Here is a 6,119-nt window from a genome sequence, read left to right on the forward strand (position 1 = left end):
GCCCCTCCATCGGAGTGCCACCAGAGTCGAGTGAAAACGAGGAGAAACGGTATACACTCGGCGTATGTGCACGAATGCCTCCCCACGAGGCCTCAAAGAAGAAAAAATAAAAGAGAAGGATTCAACAATATCTCTGTCTCACTCGCCGGCTTTGCGCCGACGGCAACGTGTTCCCAACATGAGTTGGGGCTCACACACACACGCGTATTCGATGGTGTGCGTCATGTGGATGGGATACGAACACTTGCGCTCTTTCAGTCCGGTTCCCTCTTTGCGGTCCAAGAGGGGCTTTTTTTTGCTGTCTTTATCCCTCGCCCGCGCGAATGGAAGGCGAGAAGGAAAATACTTGTCGGTCACAAAGGACATGTACGAGTGCGGGATTACGTGGTGGGTGATGATGGGAGGATTCCATTTTTTTAGATGATTGGGGGGACATTTGATGGTTGGGATAATGAGGGTGGGGGTGGGAGGGTTGGGGGGAGGGGTAATTGAGAGACGAACGGGGGTTCGTTGAATAGATCGGAAGATTTACCCACAAATTAAAAAAAAGACGACCCATTTAGCTCCCATAGATCCCGAGTTATCGCGGGAAATGTAAAAGTGATCTAGCGATCGATGATCTATGGGGTTATTTGGGATTTTTTGGGGATGTACTCGGTCAAAAAGAGCGGTGTTCCTTCAGGTCGATGGGAAATATATCGGGCTGTCCGATGGAGTCATTTACAATTCATTCCGCCCCAGTCATGTGAAAATGATTTAGCGATCGATCAAAGATCTACAAGAATTGATTTAGGATTTACTCCGGAACGGTTGGAGCTAGGAGAGTCGTCTTTTTTTTAATTTGTGGGTAAATTTCCCGATCTATCGAGTGAGCCCACCCCCTCCCGCCTCCAGCCGCAGAATATCGCGCGCAAATTTATATGATTTAACCTCAACTGGAAAAAATTGATGATTTAGGAGGGAGAAAATCATGGCCTGGCCATACCCGAAGGCCAGCCCCGGGTGATAATTAAAAATAGCAGAGGTGAAGTGACGCCAAATGTCCGGAAATGCTACTAGGAAAAAGAATAAGAAAAGAAATAGGCGTTCCGAGAGTAGAAGACGCACAGTGGGCGCCTCTTGTTCTTTCCACTCCATAACGATCCTCCGACTCCTTTCCACCCGTGTCCAAGGTGGCCCCACGTGTTTTTGTGTCCCACCGAATTTACAATGAGCCCGAGTCAACCCCTGGGCATTGGGTAGGAAGGTGGACTATACCCAAGACCGGAATGACGAGACCAGGATCACACTCGCGTACATATTGAGACCAGATGCCTCCTCGTTTCTGTCTAAATTATTATTCTCGTAGTTGTGTGAAAAACACCCACTTTTTTCGCTATGAATGTAACATCTTTGCATGCTCACTGAGTGATTTTCTCACGGGTGAATTTGTTTGTTTCAGAAATCATCGAGATCATACCATGAAATCATATCACGTGTTATCAGACCCAATGGACGCACGTGTCAACGCAAGGTTCAACATGCATTTCGATTGATAATTTATTTATTTCAAGCTTTCAATGGAATTTCTTTTTGCTTCAGCGGGAGTCATCATTCTTCGGCTTTTGGTTTTGGGGGCGGGGGTGGGGGCAGGCGGTTGATAATTGTCTCATCGGACTGATCGGGGAATTTACCCGGAAATTGGAAAAAAGACCAGCCGTTTTGCCCCGGTAGTTCAGGAGATACGAACGAAAAACGTGTTGAATGGTAAATATTGTTTTCCGTGTGTCTTGGAAACAAACGGGGCTGTACGGGTCGTTTTTTTTGTAATTCGATGGTGAATATCCCGGGGCTATTGGATGGGGTCATTATCGACCCCCCCCCCCACCCCCACTCCCTCAACAGGTGGATCATTCCAATCGTTTCGATTCATTGGTTCGAGAATATTTTTCTTATGACAAAATGATAATACTCAAATTCTCGTCAGTCTTTGTATCGAGTTCAGGATCATTACGACTCGATCGAGATGGATTTTGTTTTTATTTCAATAGCATCATCAAAATTGAATTGACAATTCCTCATTCTCACGAATAAATTCCGAACTCGGAGTGGAGACACTTTTCTCACTGATTTTCTCTAAATATCCGCGCAATCTTTCACTTCAAGTTGAATAATTTGTATTCAGTTAAAGTGCAATATTATCGCACAATTGTCAGTGCATTATTGTTTCTCAGTTCAATAGACAATTTAGACTTTTATTCAATTCATTTCGTGTAATTCCAGACTCTATGTTGTGATCAGTTTGTGTCATCGCACAGCAGTTGATTTTTTGTGCAATAAAAATTGACGTGTTTCAGTGAATCTGTAATTTTCATTCAAATACACCTTGAACTCTATTTTCCTATCCCACATACTCTGAGTTGGTTTACGTTCCCGTATCAGTCGTTGGAGATTCGTTGGCGAACTGCAGTATTGGTATATCTGGAATTTACGCTCTCGAGGAAAAGGCCAACATGAAACGAAAATGTCATTTTCATTTAAATAGCACTATCGAAAGTCAATTGACAACTCCTCATTTCCCCTGATAAATTCCGAGCTGGGAATAGTTTCGGCGTCTCAAAATGGCCCGAGAGGTCTACAAAATGGTGGAGCGGATAGTTTGAATCGTCTTTTACACGTATTTTCAATGGTTTGACGCTTACTCATTGAGATTATTCTCGAGCTGAGGTTATTTCTCGCTTTAAAGTCGTTCCTTTTTAAGACCAACGACGCAAAAACTAGTCGCGTGCTTAGCTAAACGCTGGTGCGGCCTTGGGGCTTGTTGCATCGGTGCGCAAAACATTGGGACGTGAATTGAAATGGTTAAGTACGTAGGGCTGTTAAAAAATTAACTCTCACCATCTATTTTCATTTTTCAAGACAACCAATTCCTTTGGAACAAAATCATTCCATTTTTCCATCTCTATAAATATGCAGTTATTCCGTTAATGAGTGGTTCTAGGGGAAAAAGTTGTAGAACATTTTTTGTAGAGAATTTTCTGATCTACAAAAAATTTCTTGTGACATTTTCTCTTAAAACAGTTCATTAACTAGATAATTGCATAATTAGGAAAAATCCCAAATTTGAACTTTTGCGTTTCACGATTTTGAATTCGTTTTGCATATAATCGTTCGTATCTCGGAAACTACACGCCGGAAATAAATGCGCTACGTCTAGTTAGAAAGCTGCGAAAATTTCCGATCAAAAAATGTGGCCAGGAGTCGATTTTAATCTGTTGGTTATCGCCACACACGCGAAACCAAAAACAGACGCTCGGAGAATCGTGAAAACGATTTTTTCAGTTTTCTCGGGTTCTAAACGCCTGATTGGGACAATTTTTTTTTCAATCCGATATAAAATTTTCCGATACATCAAGTGCGACCAATTGCAACCCTCTAACCTCCTCCCCTCGCAAAATGTACGTAATAATATTGAAAGAACCGCGAGCTCATCTGCTTGCAAACTAGAAAATAATGAAAAACCAGATAGTTAAATCTGATTGGGCATTAAGTTGTAAACTAATTACATAAGAGACGATGTCGACAACTATCTAGCCCAATAATATAGCCATATTTGGTGCATTCCCCCCTTAACATTCCCACCCAATGATTTTACAATTTTTACGACCTTAATCGCTTGCTAATTGGCCATCCGCCATTTTACCCAAAACTTTACGATCTCAATCCCCAACGCGTCAGGATTATAAACCTCCAGGAAACCCCCCTTAGCTCCATAAATTACCCGAAAGTCGTCAGCACTCGCCTGAACCCAAAAATAAAAACGGCCAACAATTTTTTAAATCAAAATTCCTCGTCATTTTTAATTTCGAAAATTTCACTGAAAAATATCGGGGTCGAAAGTGACCTCATCGAACAGATCGGGAAATTTACCTACAAATTGAAAAAAAGACGATTCATTTCGCCGCACTACTTCGTAATAGACAAAAAATATTTTCGGCTCGAAAGCTCATTTTTGGGCCTTATTTTCAGTTCTACACGCAATTCTTCAATTTTCAAATAACATCAAATGCAATTTCTACTCTCATCAACCGAGAAAAATCATTCCTTCAATTTTATTCACCTCTCCCCCAGAAATAAAGGCTGAAATAGAAAATTGGGTCCACGTGTCACTGGGACTCAAGTCCCCATGGTTCTTAAGCGTAAGAATAAGAATATCATGAAGAATGAAAAAGGAATAAGCCTCACCTTTTATATAATAAATATACCTAGGCCATAACGAACCCAAGCTGGGGCCCATAGCGCGCGCGAGCGCGGGGCCCAACGTCGACGGCGCGTGTCACGGGGGGCAGCTGGCAGCGGGACCCCTTCATTGTGTTCAACTCAACTCACCTATAACATATATAAAAAATCTATATATACGTGAGGAAAACGGTCTCAAGAGGGAAGCAAACTACGGCCCACATAATGGGCCTCAAATGGCCAAATTATAGACCGATAGTCCCAGTGTCTTAGCGCTTTGAATATCGAAATCCACTGTTGCAACGTATTATTTAGCATAAAGCGGATGTTTAAATATTTATTTTGATCGTAATCTATTTATTTTTGGGCCTTATCGACAGTTTTGGGTCTAACCAAAATTCATTATCTCCTGACGATCAGCTCTGGGTGAAGGGAAAATAGACTCTGAAAATGAAATTCTCACCATTTGTTTCAATCATAAATTTTTTTGGGCCTTATGCAAATTTTTGGGCCTTACTATAATCTAGTATTTCCTCGGTCTTTAATCCTGAGCACAGGGGTAAGAATGGAAAGCTAAAATGGTATTTTTTAATAGATCGGAAAAATAAGGCCCTTTTTGTGCGAAATCGTTTTACGAAAATAATTCGGGAACTAATGGACCAAAAAAGATCGTCTTTTTTTTAATTTCTGGGTACATTTGCCGATCTATCGAATGGGCTAATTTTCGACCCCGATTTTTTTCACCCTTAAATAACTTCTCAATTTTTCAACTTTTGAGACAAATTTAGGAACCAAAATGTGTAATTTTCAATCGACCACGTGTCGAAATGGTATAGAATAGCACTTGTCCTCGAGGCTCGTGAAAGAATGAGTAAAAATAGAACGAGTGTATGACCAGGCAGATGACAATAACATTGTCATTAGGCATTCAGTCCGGGATTTCGGGGCATACCACGTTTTACTATAAAACCTTAAACGTATATGTACGGGTGTAAGGCACGTGCCAACAACAAGCTTCCCTTTTATTGTCACTCTCTATCTCCCCCCCACTCCACTCCATCGAAACGTCGCACTTCCCCCTCTACTCTCCGCGGGGATAACCTCAACGAATTAATTACTGACCTCTAGGAATCCCTTCTCAGTATTTTTTCCTGAATTAAATCGTCGCTTCATTCAATTTTTAAATCAACTAGCTGATGAAAAAAAAATTTCGTGTAGAACTATATTTTGTTTGTGGTAAAAATCATTTGTTTCTGGGGAGATTTTTTAATTTTTACGCTTTTTTACATTTTCCCAGACATTTTGGGGGCTTCAATGACGCGAAAAAATTTTTTGGCATAAAAATATGCGGTTGAACGTGAAAAATTGAAGAGTCGTTCTTAACACATTCACATGCGGTATTGTATGACCACCGCGCGTCAACCGAGTGTAATAGACTCGAGCAAGGCCGTGCGCTTGGCGCCTGGGGTAAGTATTGACCTCGTCTCCAGCGTCAATCGCCTCTCCCAGCAGTTCCGGCCGTCCAAAAATTTTCAAACATTTTTTTTTTCATTTTTCCGTCCATCGAAAATCGCGAAAAAGATGTGAAAAAAAATTGACATTTTGTGGAGGGATTTTTCCTCCTCTTTCGAAGTCTCTCTTGGAGTCAATAGTTATCAGTCCGGGGACAGATACCAATCGACCGAGTCCTCGTGACGGCACAACTCCGCCGAGCGACGTAATTTCCTTTTTTTTTTCTTCTCCTCCAACTCGCATTCGTTTTATTTTTATCTCCTGTGTTGTTTTTTTCCTTTTCTCTCTGTTTCAGTTTTATGTAGCAGGTAAAATGCCACACAGAGCGGCCCTGATTGGTCTCCCCGTGAATGTATTATCAAACAAATGGGTTTTGAGAGAGAAATGGG

At 41.5% G+C, this 6,119-nt stretch overlaps 1 protein-coding gene across 2 annotated transcripts in view; it reads right to left on the reverse strand.

Moving 5' to 3' along the window:
* Positions 1 to 4,358, reverse strand: part of LOC107037388 (ras-related protein Rab-37) — a 55,680-nt gene extending 51,322 nt beyond the window's left edge. For both annotated transcript variants that reach the window (XR_001460829.1, XM_015255919.1), the window contains exon 1: positions 4,225 to 4,358. The gene's annotated coding sequence lies outside the window, so the exon portion shown is untranslated. The remainder of the gene's footprint in view (positions 1 to 4,224) is intronic.
* Positions 4,359 to 6,119: the final 1,761 nt, after the last annotated feature.

Source organism: Diachasma alloeum, unplaced genomic scaffold (genome assembly GCF_001412515.2).
Source record: "Diachasma alloeum isolate Michigan unplaced genomic scaffold, Dall2.0 Dall_scaffold_00219, whole genome shotgun sequence".
Taxonomy (NCBI): domain Eukaryota; kingdom Metazoa; phylum Arthropoda; class Insecta; order Hymenoptera; family Braconidae; genus Diachasma; species Diachasma alloeum.